The 19,470-nt window shown below is 39.1% G+C and overlaps 1 protein-coding gene and 1 long non-coding RNA gene across 10 annotated transcripts in view; one reads left to right on the plus strand and one right to left on the minus strand.

The window, feature by feature from the left end:
* Nucleotides 1-19,470, minus strand: part of LOC105463327 (RasGEF domain family member 1B) — a 789,062-nt gene that overhangs the window by 191,738 nt on the left and 577,854 nt on the right. Inside the window, exon 1 of one of the 8 annotated variants that reach the window (XM_011710360.3) lies at nt 17,566-17,717. The exons of the other annotated variants lie outside the window; for them this stretch is intronic. The gene's annotated coding sequence lies outside the window, so the exon portion shown is untranslated. Of the gene's footprint in view, nt 1-17,565; nt 17,718-19,470 lie in introns of those variants that run through there. 8 annotated transcript variants of the gene reach the window in all.
* The window catches only part of LOC139362413 (uncharacterized), a 92,723-nt gene that overhangs the window by 64,206 nt on the left and 9,047 nt on the right, over nt 1-19,470 (plus strand). For both annotated transcript variants that reach the window (XR_011621282.1, XR_011621281.1), the window contains 2 exons: nt 7,968-8,079; nt 9,434-9,529. This is a non-coding gene — a long non-coding RNA (uncharacterized lncRNA). The remainder of the gene's footprint in view (nt 1-7,967; nt 8,080-9,433; nt 9,530-19,470) is intronic.

The raw sequence follows: 19,470 nt of genomic DNA on the forward strand, positions 1-19,470 counted from the left end.
CACTTTCTACTTTCCCTCATAAACATCTCTTCCTTGGAAATGTGGAAGATTTTCAATTCTTGCTCCTCTCAGATCTGTTCTCGATATGACGACTGAGAGAGTTCTTTAAAAATGTTTGACGTGTGATCCTTCCATTCTGTACTCCTCTTTAAACCAAACACTTCAGAGGTTTCCCACTGCTCTTAGATGCAGACTAAAATTTCACTTTGGTCTAGAAGGCCCTTCTTGGCCAGGCCTCTTCCTACCTCTCTATTCGTATTGCACCATTTTCCTCCTCCTTTTAGTACCTTGAATATCAAGTTCTCTCTTGCCCCAGAACCTTTCCTTATGCTCTTCTCTCTTCCAATACAAAAACAAACAAACAAACAACAGCAACACACATCCACCTCCTGGCATCCAACTCTTCACTTTCCTTTCTAAATTAATCCAATCTTCCCTTCACTATTTAGCTCAACTGTAATTTCCACTGGGTTATATTGACTTGCTTCTATGCTGTAATTCCAGAAAACATTTCTCCTTTGTGACCCTTACATAATTTTAATTAATTTGAACTTTTTTTTTTTTTTTTTTTTTGGTACAAGTATTTGTGTGACTTCTCATGAGAAAGCACATATGATCTGTCTCCACCCCCGATGACCCTCAGCTTCCCCAGGGTCAGGGGCTTTTCTGTTCTTTTCCATCACTATATCCCAAAACTCTTGCTCAGCACCTGGCTTATCACAGGCTCTCAACAAATACTTCTTGAGTAAAAAAGCGAATAGTTAAATAAAGAAATTGATGAATTCCTAAGATAATTCTTAAAAGACAAGTAAGAGAGGGGCAGGCAAAGAGAAGAGGGTAAAGATTTTTAGGCAGCGGGTAAATACACATATTCAAAGGAAAGAGAGAGCAAACATATTTGAGTAATTGCACATTGAAAGATCATAGGGTATGCAGGAAGTCGGAGAGTTGGGCAGGGCCAAACTATCAAGGACCTTAATTACGAAGATATGGGAGAGCAAGAAAAATACTTTAGGCAAGGAATGTCTGGAAGACTATGTGCCCTATAAGGATCACATTGGTGTCATGCTGAGGAATGTATTAGAAGAGTCTGAGGCTGGGTGCAGTGGCTCACACCTGTAATCCCAGAACTTTTGAGATGCCAAGGTGGGCAGATCACTGGAAGTCAGGAGTTTGAGACCATCCTGACCAACATGGTGAAACTCCGTCTCTACCAAAAATACAAAAATTAACTGGCGTGGTGGGACAGGCCTGTAATCCCAGCTACTTGGGAAGCTGAGGCAGGAGAATTGCTTGAACCTGGGAGGTGGAGTTTGTAGTGAGCCGAAATCACACCACTGCATTCCAGCCTGGGCAAAAAGAGCAAAACTCAAATATATATATATATATATAAAACAAAACAAAAACAGTCTGAGGCTGGAAGTCCAGAGATCAGGCAGGATCCTGGGAGCTAAAATAAGATGATGGAATCTGAGTTTACAAAGAGGTCAGATTCAGGAGAATCAGTTTCCCACAGCTAACTATAGAATAAAATTAAAGTTTTCTTTCATATGACGTGGCTCTGTGCCTGTGCTTAGTGAATGCCTTCACTTCATCTTTTACATGTATTCAGATCCATGTTAGTCTTGTGTCTTTGTGGTCCAAAAAAAAAAAAAAAAATACAAGAAGAACAGCATGAAGGTGCCTTCTTCATTCAATCAAAGGCACAAAATCAAAGGCACAAAAACTGCATATTGATTGGTGATGCAGGGTTTCATCTTTTAGAATAAGGTGTGCTGCTTTTGTTCCATGCCAAAAGAATAAAATGTACACAGGTGGTGTGAATAAATAATCCAGATATAAATAAATTATAGTACGATGCCCTTCTGGATGACATTTTGGCAACAAGTTACCTTTGCAATAGTTCATTCAAGGCCAGCTCTATGAATGTTTGATCTGCACAGTAGCACTGAACTTGGTCCTCAGATGGGCCCCCACTTGGTATAATGTTATGCTGTTGCCATTTAAAAATTCTAGTAACTGTATTCTTAAACTTGGTTTTATAAGCGAAGGTGGATGGAACAATGGAGGATGCGCATGAGCAGAGGGAACGAGCACCACGTGCACGTCTGTTGCTCCTTGCCACCACGTTTGCATACAGTGTGCGCAGTGTCCGTAAGCATAGAATTCCAGTGCGCAGTGCCTGTAAGCATAGAATTCCAGGGAAACCACAATGTGTGGGAGTTCAGGGAGACTCAAAGCAAGTACAAGGTTGTACCTTCAACTGAGTAAACAAGGATGCTGACAGCTCCAAGAGATCATGCTTTCCACTTGACCAGAACTTGCTTCATGTGCAACAGGAAAGCTGTGGTGTTATAAGAAACACAACCAAGGAACCTTATCATATACTTTTTAATTTATGTTATTTTCTTGTATTAGTCACTTATGCTGAAAACAATGACATAGAAGGTAAAAAACAATAAGGAAATATATAGTCCTTTTCCTTTTAGTCATTCTTTATTCATCGATATTAGCCAAAAGTAGGAAGTGTTGGTAGAATATATGTGTATCAAGAAGTGGAATAAACACTGTTGAGTCAGTTGTACAGCATGTCCACTGTTCCAGAAAGAATGAAATACATATGCATGTACAAGCCACAAAATATAAATTGTATAATTTCAGTGATTCTGGATATGAATTAAATGTTCTTACATTTCCATTCAAAGCTGACATTGTATAATATAAAGATGAATGATAAAATTCATATTAACAAATTTTAATTTTTATTAGAATGACAACAAACAGCAAATTAAAAAAACACCATGACAACTTGAGAGAGAGAGACTACAGAAGAATAAAAAACACTTTACGTTTCAGTATGTTGAATGACATTTTTTTCCCTTCTTTTTGGACAAAGGGCTCTGCATTTACATTTTGCAAGGGGCCCTGCGACTAATGAAGCCAGCCCTGTTGAAAGGGAAAGCATTGCTAGATACCAAAGCACAGGCAAGACAATCACCAATCCCGTTGGTGAGCAATGAAAACAGTGGGCCAGGTACGGTGGCTCACGCCGGTAATCCCAGCACTTTGGGAAGCCAAGGTAGGTATATCACTTGACGTCAGGAGTTCAGGACCAACCTGGCCAACATGGCAAAACCCTGTCTCTACTAATAATACAAAAATTAGCCGGGTGTGGTAGCACACGCTTGTAGTCTCAGCTACTCACGAGGCTGAGGCAGGAAAATCACTTGAACCTAGGAGGTGGAGGTTGTGCTGAGCCAAGATCCTGTCACTGCATTCCAGCCTGGGTAACAGAGTGAGACTCTGTCTCAGAAAAAGGAACTGGCTAACTGGCAAAATTCAGTTTTAAAAACTGGTTTGTCTATATAAATTGCCTTGGCATTCATGACCTTCTAGGTGAAATGTATCTTAATGTTACCATACTTGATACATTGCAGCACTTTTCCTAAATCAGGAGCTCAGGTAAAATACAAGTGACAGAGATAATCAAATCGGATTCCAAAATCACCAAAAACAATCTGTCTAAAAACTCGGGTGCTTCATGTGGTCCATGCACCTGTGAATAACTACAGGCTGAAGTTAAGCTTTGGATTCTGATACTATACGGACAAACAGAATTTCTGTTCTCAAAGATTAAATCAATCAATATTCGCATAAATTTTATGAAATGCTAAAATAATAAAAAAGAAGAAATATCCATGCATCGTTATAGTTACATGCAACTTTTAAGGAAAAGAGAATAAGCCTTTGTTCTCCCATTTTCAGGGTTTTCTCTGTTTCACAAGCATGTGAATTTTGGCTGATAATCTTACATCTTTCTTATAGTGACTCTTGGATTCATTTTTTTACTAATTCTTGTAAGATAAACAGCTCAGAACACAGTAGTGTGGAAGATATCTTAATCTCTTTGAAACTAAAAGATTGCTCAGAATTACGCTAATATTTCTAAGAAGCGTATATAGTAGAAACATTTCCAAAAACTATAGACCTTAACTAGTCTTCCTAAAATTTTCTGTTACTAGAAATTAAGTGGGGCAAGTTGGTAGATGACGTCCCAAATGGAGTGATAATCCATTAGCATAATTCACCCAGGAAGTAGACAGGTGGGGCAATTATAAGTGCAAAGGTTAAAGATACCCCACCCATTGATTACCTGCACCTGAACTTTCTTGATGGTGAGGTGTGGGGAGACACTCATTCTGGGATGAATAATTAGCAAAAGGCTTAATGTGCAAAATTCCCTGGGAGAGAGGGCACATTGGTTTTTATTCACAATAAGGAGAAAGTGGCGGAGGGAGAATAAACTCTTAAAATCAGGTTTTGGTAGGAAATAGAGCAGACAGGAGTAACCAGTGACTGCAATTGAGCGGGCAGGTGCAGTGGGGCACCCAAGATTGCATCTGCTGTATGACTGGATCTTGGTTTTCCCTGATTACATGTCCTGTAAGACAGTGATTTATAAGCCAAAAGCAGGCCTTTCCATTTTGATCACCAGTCTAATGGGGCAAACAAGTAAATAGTCCTAAAAATATTGTCCATGTAATTGACATTATTTTAGGTATTTAATTATGATTATGATTATAATTCTTAGGAATGAAAATAGTGTTATACAAAAGCAGTTATTGACCTATCAATAGATGTGCTTCTCTTGATAACATGAGAGCCCTCCCTGGGCTGACTTTAGAATAAGACTAGAGACGACTCCTATGTGGAGGTCCCCAGGGCAGCACCTGCCGTAGGGTTCATCCCACAGCATTATGTGCTCACGTTGAGACAGAATCTTACTCTGTTGCTCTCACTGGAGTACACTGGCACAAACAAGACTCACTACAACCTCAACATCCTGAGCTCAAGCGATCCTCCCGCCACAGCCTCCCAAGTAGTTGGGACCACAGGTGTGTGCCACCACAAGTAGCTATTAATTTTTTTTTTTTCTTTTTGTAGAGACAGAGTCTCATTATGTTGGTCAGGCTGGTCTCAAACTCCTAGGCTCAAGCAATCCTCCCACCTTGGCCTTCCAAAGTGCTGGTATTTCAGGCATGAGCCACTGTGCCTGGCCTCATTTACTTTTTAATTGTTAAACTAGCTGTTTTATTTATTAGAAAGTGTGATCCATTATCCAAACTTCATTTGGATTGAAAAGCACAAAACTCAGCACCAGATCTGGGTTTGAGACTTTTTTTCCTTTCTGATTTTTTAAAAAGGAAATAAAAACCCTACTACCATTTCTCTTAACTACCCTAATCAACTCATAGTTTTGTTGGGAAAGGCCACTCTGGTAAGACACACTGGTAGAGGCATTCTTGACTTTAGTTTCATTCTCAAAGCAATACTCCTTGAGATAAAGCATATGAGCATGACTTTCAAACTAGAATGTAAAGTACCACACAAATGCTAGCTTCTCCCTCTCAGAAACAAAAAGAAATGTAGGGAAAGATCTATTTTAGAAGAGAGGATGAATGCCAGTGACATTTTTATTTGAAATTGTATTATGAGAGGTAAAAATTTAAAAAGCACACATAGGGCATGTTTCAGGACAAGCAATCATGTCCCTTAGCGGGACTGACTTTCCTCTCATATCTCCAAGCAAGGTAGTCTATGCCTTCCCAGACCTCTTGGGCCAAGGAGGACAGAGATACTATCTCTACCTTCCCTGGGGCAAGTGGCTTCCTGCTTAGCAACCTGAAGGCCAACCAAGACCCATCTTGGTGGAAACTCTTCCACATCTCCTATGAGTCATTACGCCAAAGGAAGGCACTATCCTGATTTCTAAAACCATCATTTTTCTCCCCCTGTTCTTGAACTTTACATAAATGAAATTATACAGGATTTATTCTTCAGATCTGCAATCTTTTCCTTGATATTATGTTTCCGAGATTCATCATGCCATTGTGTATGGCTCTCATTCATTCACTTTCATTGTTGGGTAGCATTGCATTCTGTGAATATATCACAATTTATCCATTTCATAATTGATGGACATTGTACTGTTTTCAGTTTGAAGCTGTTACAAGTAATGCAGCTATAAGCATCCTTATCTATGCCTTTTGGTACACATATGTACATTTTTCTATGGTGTGTGTAAATGCGAATAGACTTGCTAGATCATAGACTCTGCATCTATTCAATATAGACAATGCCAAAAGTTTTCTAAAGTGGTTTTACCAACTTTCTGAAATACCAAATTTACACTACCTCCAGCAGTATCTTTCTGGAGTACCAAATTTACACTACCTCCTTCATGAATGACACCAGGTGAGCCTGAATATCTGCGTTTACTTGTCTGTTAACATTACCCAGAGTTGGATTCTGTCGCTTGCAAATAAGAACTTTACAAGACAGCTGAAAAATCTGGAGAGAAGAATTACAGATTGAGAATAGCAAGAAGAAAGGCCCTAAGACCATTATGCAATATCTTGTATTGATTTCTTGCCAAGCACATGTTTACACACACATATCCCTAGATCGGTGAAAAAGAGAGAGAGAGAGAGACAGAGAGAGAGAGAAACAGACAGGTAGATAGATAGCCAGAAATCATCTCAGTTAATCATTCTTACTTGCTGATTTTATGCAAGCTACTATGTTAGGCAAAACCCTATGAAACAGGTATGATTCATATTTATTTAGATTAGGAAACTGACATTTAATAAGTTCAAATAACTTAGTTAATATCAACTATAAGTAGTGACAAAGGAAGGATTTAAACTAAACCCAAGATTGTCTGGCTCCAAAGACTCTGCTGTTCACCAATATGCCACACTGATATCTATTATTTTTAAACCCAAGAAAGAGTTGATTCATTTATAAAGGGTATTTAGAGCATATTCTGTTAACTGTAAATAACCTCGAACATCACTAGGTATGTTCCAGCGTTCTTTATTTTTTTCCAGTGTCCGTGTAGAGCATCCTAGGCAAGACAGTAGATGTGTCATAAGAAAGATGGAACATTCCAGGGAGTGGAGTGCATGACAAATTGTTTGTGAATATTCTTCATTCACTGCCAGCTGCTGATACTGCATTCCAGTTTAACTCAAAACAGTCTTAGGTAATAATGTTAACTCATAATCATAAAACATTTTGCATCTCTAACACATTACAGGTTAGAATGCTGTTAAGTCACAAGTAAACTATACATTTCTTCACCATCTACACTCAAGTCTTTTTTTTTTAAAGATGCTGTTTTTCTCAGGGTGAGTGTCGAGTACAGAAGAAATATAATTTTGTTTGCTGTTATGGTTTTATTTCATTCTCATAGTTAAATACAAAATTTGAATCAGCTTATCAAAATACTGTATAAATTTAACCTGTAGGAATTTTACATATTGTAGTATTGATACATTTTGGTTGGTTGGCTAGCATGGAAACGTGTTTGGCTTTGTTGCTGTTGTTATGTTGGTAATGATTTTTGATGTTTGATTGGCATAAAGTTTTACTGGTTCACGACCCCTGATAAGATTTTTCCTTGGATGAGATTTCCCTCAATTCTCTTTTTAAGTTTCTATGATTTTAAAAACATAGATGACATAAAAAAGAAAAATTTAAAAACTGACTAGATTTGGAACACACTAAGGTCATTTTTGCATATCATGTAGCACCTATAAAGTCATGTTACATCAAAAGACAACATTGGCATCCACTTGGAAATCAGTAGTTACAACCCCTAAGAAAGGACTTCCCTCGGCCAGATAGGAAAGGGTAAAGTAGGGCATAAGAAGAGTTTAAATATTTTCTTTTTGAAGCCTATTTAATTACACTGTTTGATAAACCAATTCTATTTTGAAAGCCTCTCTCTAAAAATTACTATTGAGCAGACAATTACAGTATCATCTGTTGCCTGCTGCTTATAATTTACAAGTGATTGCTACATGTAAATTGTATAATTAATCAGCCTTAAAGAGAAGTGATAACTGTGCCCTCCATCCAAATGCGAAGCTAATGTTTGGTGTTGGTACTTTCTATTTTTGCAGTTTAGGCTGATGTCAGTGTTTAGCAGCCACATGCATACCAGCTGCTACTTCCAGGAGTGCCACTTTAAGTCTTCAGAATGTGGGCAGCTGACTCCTTCATAAATGACACCAGGTGAGCCTGAACATCTTAATATACTTCATCCTCAGTCATATTCACAGGCAAGGAAACGCCTTCCCACTGTCAGAGAAAGGCAGCCTCTTCTGGGGAAGGGCAGACACTCAGCGGATGCAAAGCCCAGTTGCGCAACGCCAGGAAAATGTACATCCCAGTAATTCAAGTAACACTCCTTCCAATCCTCAATATTCTGAATAGACAGTCCACTCTTTTTGAGCATCCCTAGCATTTAATTTATAATCATAATTTTTAAAAGATGATTTCTGAGCCATGAAAATTCACTCGATAGCTAAAGACAGATTGAGGTAGAATTCAGCTCTTGATGGAGAACAATCCATTTAGGCTCTGGGAAAAAAAAAAAAAAAAAAAAACTCAGCTAAGAAACTCAGAGAATGAGTCAGCACTGTGGATCTGGAACCTGGTATTTAGGTGTCCTCATTGCCAAAGGTGTCTCCAACCTGATATTTAGTTTCCCTGAATCACCTACCTTCTAATTCCCATTCCCCAATGTATTTAATGATTCTCTTGACTTAAAGTCTTAGAGAAAAGCTAAAAATACAAAGAAGACATGACAACACAGCCATTCTTTTCTTCTTAGCATTCTCTTTCTAACGTTACAATTTATCTGTTAATATTAGTATATGCATATAAATAGTTCAAAAAATAAAAACAAAAGTTGATCCACGTTAATTTATTATTACATTTGGTCTATATCTGGACTCTACTTGACCTGATAAGAATTGAGAAGTTCTAGTACCAACCACCAAATAAATGAGAGTGTAACAGAAAGCATTATGACAGAATTCATAGAGTAAGGAAGAGTTATGTTACCAACTTTTATACAGGAGATTCCCCTGCTTTCGGCTGAGCTTGAACTCTGATCTCTGTGAAACCTATTTGTTTTGTCTGAAAGTTGGAATCTAGCTAATGTCAATGTTAGTTTTACCATTAGTCAAGAATTCAGCTTAATATTAAACTTTATAATAAACTGAGAGGATTCACTTGCCTGCTTATTTTCTATGGGTGGCATCCACACATTTGAAATATAGCTACGAATTATGTTAATTTAGTAAAAATCATGTTGCGGATACAGCTGTTTATTTGCTTTTTATAACCTATGATATCAGTCCAATGGATGTGTCTTGATTTGGAAGGTCTGATGCACTCTGAGAGTGACTTTGATTTGGGAATAGGCTACACCCAAAGCAGCTGTAAGCTATGGCTGTGCCCATTTGCCTCAATGTCCTAAAGTTAAATGTGTGTGTGCAAATAAAAGAAGGTCCCTGTTCTTTACAATCAGGAGTCAAGTCAAAAGACACTGATTTCAATTTCATGTTTAACTGTTTAACAGTTATGATCTCTGAATAGTACTCCATGGGGGCAAGAAGTCTATGTTTTTCTCGCTGCTGTATCCCTAGCACCTACCATTCTGCCTTGCGAAAAACAAGTGAGTGAAAATATTTTTGAGTCCTTGTTGCTGAATTGTGTTCCGTATGCATTTCTGTATTTTCTTTTAAAAATGTATAATGGGCATATATTTATAATAATGAAAAAGAATGTTATTTTATAATGCTTAATATTCTTTCTTAATATTCTCATATAAATAAACTCCTTTTCCTTATATGAGCCAATTTGTCAATTAGTCTACCCAGAAATTATAATTTTACAAATTTGAGAAAAACAGGAAATGTCTTGTTTCCTGGCACTGCCTACTTTTACAACCACTGCCTGCAAACATTTTATAAATTCACCCTGCTCCATGAGGAATTTATAAATTCACCATGAGGAACAGGGTGAATTTATAAAAACTGGGCCTGTTGACACTGTGCACAGCTCCTCCTGCAAGGCCTGAGTGTTCAAGGTCAGTGGCTGGGCTGATATGATGGAATTTCCTTCATAATAAGACTTTTTTTTTTTTAAGCCAGAATCTGTTGTCTTTAGAAGATAGGGGCACTTGCTTATCTTGCTTAATGGGCCTCAGGGGATCAGGTCCACATGGACATCTCTATTCAGAAAGATGGACTCTGCTGGAGCAGCTTCACAAGAACAGGACCTCCGGCAACCTCCTGCAACCCAGCATTGCATATGTTGTATTGAGTTAAGCCACTGAGATTTTAGGGGCTAAAAACAAATTCCCTTTCAGTGAGGGAAAAGGAAGTGAATATTGAAAGGCACTGGTTCATGTCCAAATTTTCATGGCAGGCCAGCAAGTCTTGACTGAATCACTTAAGTGGGCCAGTGACTACATCTTTACCTTTGAGTGTAGTTGTTTTCCTTTAATTTACTGAAAAAAATTTGTCTTAAGTGCTGCTCCTACATGTGCAATAACATTCATGTAATTATCATTTAGTTTTCAGACACCTTTTGACATAAATGTGATCTCTCTTCATTTCTGTGCAAGTAACTCAGAAAAATAATGCAAGTCATTCATTTGTTCAACAAGTAATGACTGAACAAGGCATTTTCTAGATGCTGCAAACACGACACTGAACAAAACAGAAAACGTCTCGTCCCCATGGAGCTTAGAGTCCATGGAACTTAGATTTGATGGGTGACATAAAACGTTAATAAGTGTAATCAGTAGTATTTCAGAAAGCTAAATGGGTGAGCAACAAAGATAAATCAGGGAAGGGGGACAGGGAGTGTCAAAGGCAGGGAAGGATTGCCCTACTCCTGATATCTATGACAGTGCCTGGCACCAAGTAAGTCTTCAGTGAATGAGGAACAGAACATACTAACTGTCATTGTACTAACACTCGGCTTTCCTGCAGTTTTTCTCTTGGATTAGTCTAACACATCTCTTTATATGTATATGGCCTTGAGAATTTGCCCTATTTCCTTCATTGCCCAATAAAGTATTGGCAGATACTAGCCTCTGAAAAGAAACAGATCAGCCTCCATTGGTGATATTTCTTAGACTTCTTCCCCAACTTCTCACTGCCTTCTCCTGTTCCAAACTTGTCTTTGCTGCACTCTTGAATATTGGTTCCATTTTTTTTTCACAAGCTACTCTTGATTCTTTGTTCTTAGTGCTGATAAAGTTAAGCTCCCCAGTAAACCTTCAATCTTCCTCAAGAATGTGTCTCATTTCCTGAATTAGAGAAGTCATTTGGTGTCTGCTCACCAAACTGTCTTTTGAGGGAACTTTTGTCCACTCTAAACCCTGATAGCTAAGCAGTCACATTTTAAACACACAATTCCTTTTATTTTCTTCCCTCCTCTCACCCTCATCCAAGCTTCAGGTAATTACACTAATGTCACCATCTGAGCCAAGTTAATTCTTTGGCTTGCTGGCATTAAAAGAAAGATGAGGGCCAGGCACGGTGGCTTATACCTGTAATCCCAGCACTTTGGGAGGCCAAGGTAGGCAGATCATCTGAGGTCAGGGGTTTGAGACCAGCCTTACCAACATGGTGAAACCCTGTCTCTACTAAAAATACAAAATTAGCCAGGTGTGGTAGCGCATTTCTATAATCCCAGCTACTCGGGAGGCTGAGGCAGGAGAATCACTTGAACCCAGGAGGTGGAGGTTGCAATGAGCTGAAATGGCACCATTGCACTCCAGCCTGGGCAAGAAGAGTGAAACTCCATCTCAAAAAAAAAAAAAAAAAAAAAAAAAAAAGATGAGCTGGGACAACTAAGTTCTTTGTCTCCTAAATTTGAATTAAATTATGCAGGCAGACTATACCAGTTGGTAGTATAAATTAAAGCTGAAGAAAAAGCACCATGAAGCAGAGTTGGGTTCATGGCAAGGCATATGAAATTCAAAATCATGAAGCAATAGATGCTGTAAGTAAGCAGAAAAAGCCTCAGAGCAAAGAAAGAAAACAAATCTGATACTGGCTGGTGGAACCAGAAAGAGAGGAAAAGAGAGAAAGAAGGTGGACGAGTGTACTTTATTATTCCCTAGAGTTGTACCATGAGAGCTTTCTAGTGTTAGCTCTAATGACAGTACTAAATCAATATATATCCCTAATGTTCATTAGCTGAGCACTGAAGGACTTCCTACCTCAGAGCCTTTACCCTTCCTGTTCCTTCTGCCTAGAATACTCCCTGCACCCCCTTTCCCATTCATCCATTCAGCAAATAATGGAGAAAAAATGAAACAGCAATGGCAAAGCCCCCGAGGCTCTGCCTTATATTTCTACATTGTTTACTCTCTGCCTTCCTTCAGGTCTCTGCTTAAATGTCACCTATGACAGAAGCATTACAGGTCGATAGTTTATAAAATGACAACTTGCCCATCACTTTCTGCCTCTTTCTTCATTTTGTTTTATTCTTTTTCATAGCACTATCACCATTTGACAAATTGCATAGTTATTTTTGTGTTTTGCTTGTTTTCCCAACTAAAAGGTGAACTCTGCAAGACAGAGTAACATCGTCCGATTAACTACTGCATGTCCAGTGCCTAGGACAGTACACAGTAGGTGCTCAATAAATATTTGCTTAGTGAATGAATAAATCCAGAGAAAGGTCCCTAGAGGAGTTGAAGCTGTGCCGGGTCATAAACACTTTTTCATATGACTACAGATAGGAAAGGCATTCTAAGCACAGGAAATAGCATTAGCTAAAGCTCAAAATAAAGAAACAAAATAGTATACAAAGTCACAAAAATATGAACAAATTGGTGCACATATAGTGTAGTGAAATAAGTAACTAGAGACAAGTGTGGTTACAGAGGCCAGGTTATGCAGTATTAGATGCCGTGCTAAGGAACGTGGGCTTTATTCAGTTGGCGAAGTGCATCCACTGAAAAGTTTTAAGCATATATTAGCACTATATGGTAGGCAAAATTCTAAGATAGTTCCCCAAATTCCCAGCCGAAGTGTACCTATATCTTCTCTCAGTTAATGAAAGTAAACACTAATATATAACATAACATATATTATATGATAGATATATATTAGATATATTAGTACATATATCAAATTATATATTATATATATAAGGATATTAGTACATATTATTACTGTATATTATACATAGTACATATTAGTATATTAGTATGTATTATATAATTGAGATATATGTGAGTATAGATAGGTGCATATATATCTCTCTATATAGTGAAGAGATTTTGCAGATGTAATTAAGGTCACAAATCAGTCGACTTTAAGATAGGGAGATTATCCTTGGTGAGCCTGACCTAATCAGGTGAGCCCTTAAGAGGGACTGAGCTTTCTTCAAGGATCTAGAACTCGATGTACCATATGACCCAGCCATCCCATTACTGGGTATATACCCAAAGGATTATAAATCATGTTGCTATAAAGACACATGCACACGTATGTTTATTGCGGCACTATTCACAATAGCAAAGACTTGGAATCAACCCAAATGTCCATCAGTGACAGACTGGATTAAGAAAATGTGGCACATATACACCATGGAATACTATGCAGCCATAAAAAAGGATGAGTTTGTGTCCTTTGTAGGGACATGGATGCAGCTGGAAACCATCATTCTTAGCAAACTATCACAAGAACAGAAAACCAAACACCGCATGTTCTCACTCATAGGTGGGAACTGAACAATGAGATCACTTGGATTCGGGAAGGGGAACATCACACACCGGGGCCTATCATGGGGAGGGGGGAGGGGGGAGGGATTGCACTGGGAGTTATACCTGATGTAAATGACGAGTTGATGGGTGCTGACGAGTTGATGGGTGCAGCACACCAACATGGCACAAGTATACATATGTAACAAACCTGCACATTATGCACATGTACCCTAGAACTTAAAGTATAATAATAATAATAAATAAAAAAAATAAAAAAAAATAAAAAAAAAAAAAGGGACTGAGCTTTCTTTCTTTTTTGTTTTTTTTAAGACAGGTTCTCACTCTGTCATCTGGGCTGGAGTGCAGTGGTACAACCTCAGCTCACTGCAACCTCCACCTCACCTCCTGGGTTCAAGCGAGTGTCCTGCCTCAGCCTCCTAAGTGGCAGGGATTACAGGCATGTGCCACCACACCCATCTAATTTTTGTATTTTTAGTAGAGATGGGGTCTCACCATGTTCATCAGGCTCGTCTTGAACTCCTGACCTCAACTGATCCACTAGCCTTGGCCTCTCAAAGTGCTAGAATTATAGGTGTGAGCCACCACGCCCAGCCTGAGCTCTTTTGATAAATTGAATATAGACATGATTCTCCATTGCTGGCTGGGGCCATGTGACAAGCAATGGGAATGGCCTATAGGAAATGAGAGGGCCCCTGGGTAACAGCCAACAAGGGAATGGTACCTCAGTCCTACAATGGAAAGGAATTGAAATCTGCCAGCAGCCTGAATGAGCCTGGAAGTGAATCCGAAGTTCCAGCTGAGACCACAGTCAAGCAACACCATGATTTCAACCTAGTGAGACCCGGAGCAGAGACCCAGCTACTCCTTGCCTACAGAAATGTGAGCTAATAAATGGGTGTTTCTTTATGCCACTGTGCTTGTGGTAATTTGTTATACTAGAATAGAAAAACTGTTAGGCTGTGTGGAAAACAGCTTGGAGAGGGTTAAGACTAGAGCCAGGGAGCCAGGGAGGGGGGTGCTGCAGTCATCCAGACATGGGAGGAATGTCCAGAATTGCAATGATCCTATACCTCTGAAATTCATAGGGGCCTTCCTTCCCTGCTGAGCTAAGCACACCACTGCCTTTGAACTCTACGCTTTAAAGCACCTGTAACTTTGGAGGAAGCTACTTTCCATCGATAGGTTGGCTCCACCTGCTCTGATCAGTTCATTCCCAGCTTTTCCACCTTCCTGCCAACATGTGGTACTAGCTATCAACAAGTTTCCTGTCCAAGCCCCCTGAGTTGTGAAAATCAGCCATGCTTCTCACCAATAGCTTCCTTTGGAGGCATGGGCACATAGCAGTTCTCAACCTTGGCAGCCCATGAAAATGGTCTTGAGAGCTTTTAAAAACATGATATCCAGCCCAACCCCTCAGAGATTCTCATTCAACTGGGTCTCGGGCATTGTGTTTGTTTGTTTTAACTCTTTCAGTGACTGTGGTGTATAGCCCTGGTTGAAAACAACTGAAATACAGCCTCAATTTGAAGGTACAGGATTTGAGAGTTAATATTTAGTAATAAAATATCATTTTCTCATCTATCTTCAGAATAGCATTATACAATATTCTCTTTTCTCCTCCCTCTTCTCTTCTTCCTTCTGCTTCCAACTTTCCCAGTAAGAAAACCATCATTATTATGTAAAATTTGTTATTATGTAAAATTTGTTACATTAACATTTCATTATAGAAATGAATTCAAGTAGTTGATGAGAAAACTAAGGCTCAAAAAAAGTTAAATGAATTGCTTCATAATCACATCATTTGTGGGCTAAACACAATCTCAAACCATCTTCATGTCCCAAACCTTATGTTTTCCCCACCAACACCATTCCATAAGGAACTGTAAATAATATATCTACCTCTCTTTATATCAGCCACCACCTACTGACTATTCTAGATACTGTCAAGTATGTTTCAGATTTAATTTGATTCTCACATTGATGTTATGTGGTGAGAACAGATACTTCCACGGTGATAAAACTGAGGTTTGAAGTGGTTAAAGAATTCACCCAGGGTCAGACAACAAGTAAATGATTAACTCAGAATATATGTAGCAATCTTCTGATTCTAAGATCAGTGTTCCTACTGCAAAGGCAGAGTATCCTTGGAAAGAACATTCTTCAGCCCAAATAAAATAAAAATAATCCCTACTATTTCTTCAAGTTTCTCCTTATCGCTTGGGGTACTCACACAAATTCTCCACTTGATTCTAAGGCTGCGCTTTATGAAAAAGCTTGCTGATAACTACAGTGATCCTAATAAGACACTGTATTCCAAAAACTCATGCGACTATACAGGCACACGTTTACATACATGTGAATACAAGTGAGAAACACAAGGCATCTATACCACAGAAAGTGAATCATGATTATTCTGGGAAATGAGTGATTTTTTTCCTTCTTGTTCTCCTTCACTTTCTCTTTCTTCTCCCTCTCCCTGTCCCTCCTCCTCCTCTTGTTCTTTTTCTTCTTCTTCCTTTTCTCTTTCTAAATTTTCCACAATGAAAATGTAATATTTTGTAATTAGGAAAAAGTTAAATGATGAGAAGAGAAAAATTACAGTCTCTAAAATTCTTTTTTTCCTGCCTCATCCATCCTACTGCTATGTATTAATACTCAATCCCCCTCCTCCAAAGTTTATTTGGTATTAGGCTCAAATAAACCCTCTCCTTATATATTGCTACATTCATTCATTTACAACTGCAGCTACACATTTCTGCTGAGTGCCTATAAATTGCCCATGACAATAGAAAGATAAGTAATATTTTCCCTTTGTCCTCAAGAACCTCACATCTAGGGTGACAAACTAATTAATGGGTTATTATTACATAACTTTGGTATTACACAATAAGAAAGAAGGAATGCCTTCATTCTCTACTTTTCATCTTGAGAAAAATGCCTTCATGTCTCCACTTATCTTTAGTTTGAAAGGGTCTATACCTGGCAGCTGGAATAGCTGCCATTGTTGGAAATCCATACAAATCTGTTTTGAAACAGCATGTGTATTTACAGAAAGACATAGAAAGAGAAAATATCAGTGGTGGAAGAATAGACTGCAATGTTGGACTATAAGTAGGACGGCCTTAGCATTTGTCATTCAAACCTTTGAGATGCTTGTGAGAATGGAAAATGGTGGCATTAAAAGTTATCCTGGGGGCCAGGCGTGGTGGCTCATGCCTGTAATCCCAGCACTTTGGGAGGCCACGGCGGGCAGATCACTTGAGGTCAGGAGCTGGAGACAAGCCTGGCCAACATGCTAAAACCTAATCTCTACTAAAAAATACAAAAAAATCGGCCAGACGTGGTGGAATGTACCTGTAATCCCAGCTACTCAGGAGGCTGAGGCAGAAGAATCGCTGGAACCCCAGAGGCGGAGGCTGCAGTGTACGGAGATCTCACCACTGCCCTCTAGCCTGGATGACAGAGGGAGACTCCGTTTCAAAAAAAAAAAAAAAGCTGGGCATCCCGGTGCACTCCTGTAATGCCAGCTACTCAGGAGGCTGAGACAGGAGAATCGCATGAACCCTGGAAGTGGAGGTTGCAGTGAGCCGCGATTGCACCACTGCACTCTAGCCTGGGTGACAGAGCAGGACTCCATCTCAAAAAACAAAAAAGTTATCCTGGGCAACAGGCATGAAACTCTCATTTTTTTTTTTCCCAAGAAAACTGAGACATATATTCATGCTTACATGGGATTAAGAAAGTCAAGACTTTTTTTTTCCCATTTAGACGACTTCTCATGGAAAATCAAGGATATTTGCTAAACCCTTTCACATTCAATTTTGCAACAATCCTGAAATAATTCCCATTCATGTTATTTGCATCATTCCACACATGGACCACCTGCTTTATGAGTGTGCCATGTATGTAAAGGACATTTCCACCATCTCGGTATTCTCATGGGACTCCCAGTTCCTCACCTGTATCGTAGGACAGTTCTGCCCAGGAATTTATTCTTCTGGGTCCTTCATCTCTGCAGCCATGCTTCTGAAACTACAGCTGCTGGGCCTCTCTGAGCCTTCTTCGTGTGATAGCAGAGGCAGGCCTAGTCACAACTGCAGACACAAAGGTGAAGGACTCCCTGAAGCTGACTGGTGGGTAAAGAGCAACAGCTCGGGCTTTGTTGCTGGTATGAATTTCTCCTGTTTGCTGTGGAATACAATTTAGGGAAGTAATGAGGGAGCCCTGTCGTGTTCACCACACACAGGCTCCATCAGTGCAAAATTTCACTCGGCAGATGAACACAGACAGATGCACATTTTCTTCACCAATGAAATATTAAACATGACAGGTGTGTTACTCATCGGGAAAGGCTGCATGCAAAATGCATGTGTAACCCACAAGGTCTTCCACATTTCATCCCTACAGCTCAGCTAGGGTTCTAGGAGATGATATTCCTCCTGCAACTACGTTCAGGTATTCAATTTCGAAAGTTACGGTCAATGGTATCTTTGGGAAGATAATTTAAAGGCTTTTGGCTTTAAATTAAGAATCCATTAAGATAATAAAATGTTGTCTTCGACTTTATTGTTATTCTGCCTAAGGGATCTGTGGGAGAACACAGGATAAAAACTATGGAGAGAAAGATTCCTGTCACTATGGAAACAGATTCATTTATTTTTATAGGCTGATTTCTAATTCCTCTCCCTGGGCAAAGCTCCCACTAACTTCTGATGCTAGGAGATGATGCTCATTCAAAAGATATTTTGTTGCTTCGGGTTGTATTTCCTGTTTATTTGGAGAGAAGGGTGGTAGGAGAGGAGGGCTCAGTAAAGAGGCAAGATGTATAAGATGTATAAGAATATCTTTCCAATGGTTTGACTTACATCAGAGTAGCCAACTGATTGGAGTGAGAAGGCCATATTCAGAACTCACTACCAATATAGGAAAAGGAAGCCCCTTAAGAGTTACTAGCTTGACATCAACTCTTAAAAAATGCAAAATACACAGAGAGCAGGTTCAAGAAGCATAACTCCTGCACAAAAATTCTCTCTGTTGACTATGTTCAGCCTAGAACCTCATAACTATGTATAGAGATCATCACAAAGGGTAGCATTCTTTAGGAACCACCATAGGTTTCCAGTCAATTATTTTTAACTACTCATTTCTTACTGTTTGTGAAGTTTATATTACCTAATGGGATGCCAAATTCTCTCTCTTACAAACAGGGATCTTGTAGATAAGGAATAACATCTTACTTCCGCTATTAGTAACTCCCAAGAACAAATGAGGATTGTGATTGACACCTGCTGCTATGCTGTTGCACTCTCAGCCTGAGAAGTGTTAGGGATATAAATAGCAGCTTGATGATTTAACTCAATCTGGTTTAAGAGATCATGTGTTGCTGTTACTTTGCATGAAAATGACATCATGCCTGGTTATTCAATGTGCTGTGCAATCCAACAAACTGAGGATGGCCAATCACAGACCTCTGTATCAGAATTTGGTCAAAGCTCTGGAATGCAGGATGAAACAGTGCATGCAGAACTGGTAGAAAGATCAGTGGAGCAATTCATCCATCAAATCTGACCAAACAGCTGCCACTCCCCTTTCAGGCAACTCAGACATTAGCCATCAGTCCTGGAAAGCCATAGGAGCAAAGCCAGTTAAATCGTGATTCAGCAAATTGAAGTTCAAGTAAAGTGCAATGCAGCAGAGTGTTTGTGCACGTGTATGGGTATACGTATATGAAGAAGGCCACAGGTGTGGTGAAAGATTCCCTAGATGGAGTTCTCTATTTAATCTTTTTTTTTTTTTTTTTTTTTTTTTTGAGACGGAGTCTTGCTCTGTAGCCCGGGCTGGAGTGCAGTGACCGGATCTCAGCT

The sequence above is a fragment of the Macaca nemestrina genome, chromosome 3 (assembly GCF_043159975.1).
Source record: "Macaca nemestrina isolate mMacNem1 chromosome 3, mMacNem.hap1, whole genome shotgun sequence".
NCBI lineage: Eukaryota > Metazoa > Chordata > Mammalia > Primates > Cercopithecidae > Macaca > Macaca nemestrina.